The sequence below is a fragment of the Trachemys scripta genome, chromosome 1 (assembly GCF_013100865.1).
Source record: "Trachemys scripta elegans isolate TJP31775 chromosome 1, CAS_Tse_1.0, whole genome shotgun sequence".
NCBI lineage: Eukaryota > Metazoa > Chordata > Testudines > Emydidae > Trachemys > Trachemys scripta.
In genome coordinates this window covers 290226046-290227637 of record NC_048298.1, presented here as the reverse complement: position 1 = coordinate 290227637, position 1592 = coordinate 290226046, and positions in this window count along the sequence as shown.

The window sequence follows — 1592 nt, the reverse complement described above, 5'->3', positions numbered from 1 at the left end:
TTTATAAGTTCCTCTAAGGAAGCTGAAATACACATACAGTAAGTGAGGGTGGGGTTTCTACAAATGCATGAATAACTGAGTATTGCAAATATGATGCAATGGGTCTCTATTGCATCATCATCTGGTATGCTACAGAAATAGGTGTCGTCTGAAATATGGGTGAAATAAATCCAGAAGAGCCAATGTCACTGGGATACAGATGTGGGGAAGACACTATACAAAATGATATTGTATCAGAATCTGCTTCATTATATATCGTCTCTCCCAGCAGCAAAATGCAGAACATAGGATTTAAACAGTACAGCGGTGGGCCTTAGCCACAAAGTTCAGATCTGGATCGAAACACTCCCCAAGTTCAGGGAGTGGAGACATGGATCAGGTGTCATCTCTTGTAGAGTCAGATGCCAGCTGTGCAAGTTTTGAACTGGAGCCAGACTTCCTAAGGTATGGGGATATTAGTATCTTGGGGCGGGGTGTGATCTGAGAGAAGCTTTCCAGGCTGAACACACAGACAGTATTGTGAACATCATCGACTCAAGAAGTCTGATGAACAAGAGGAGTAATCAATAGAAAGCAACCAGGTGGAGGGCCTGGCTCTAAATTGCTTGCCCCAATAACATGCTCTCAGATGTCATTTCAACTGGATCATGATATTTTTACTCTCTAAAATTCAGAGTGTATTCCCATTTTTAGGCAGTTTCCGGAAGATAATGGGAAGAAAGCGTCAAAACCAATTTCAAAGTTGCAGCTACCTGCCCTATCTAATGATATGCCCCCTCCCACCCACACATACACAACTGTCGTATCTGACCAAATGTGGGAGTGTTCATGAAACTCGTGTCTTACATTTGCATGTGCAGCAGCTATTCAGGCCGCAAGTACGTGCATTTTCATCCAATCAGGGCACAAAAACATTACCCTGGGATGTGTCTGGTCAGTGACCCCAACCAAGCAGCACAGCTCAAATTTTAAATGTGTCATATTGAACATTCACAGCAAACTGTTCATAATAAAGCCATAAACTAGGAAATCCCACCCCCTAGAAACATCATTGAATAAAGCTGAGTAAATCTCTCTTTGCTGGCAGGTATTCTACGAGAACACTAATGCAACTCTGCAGCTCCCCTTTCTGTATTTTCTTAGCTCTTTGTCCCTGGGCTGTTGGCTGTTCTATCCTTGCCACTCATGCCAACCACCTGTGCACAAACCCACCTGGCACAGTCTATTCCATCCCCCTTCTCTGCTTTTTTCATATCCTTGTAAGGATCCAGAGGCCTGGAACATGGGTCTGCAGGGCTCCAGCTGACTAACACTTCCATGTCACCATCTGGCAGCCATGGCAGAGCCACAATTCATGCACTATCAACCCTGGAGGGAACTAAGCACCACAGGAAGTGCCACCCACGGAAGACCCAATCAGCAGGCGCACTATTTAAGCATGGAAGGTGTTTCAGGAAGCTCTCTATGTGACCTAGCAATACCTGGCCTGTTGCTACAACAGTCCCTGCTTCGGACTCCAGATATGTTCTTCGGCTCTGATTTCTGGCTTGCGCTCTGCCTCTGGGACTGATTCCTGCTCCCTGACTAGACTC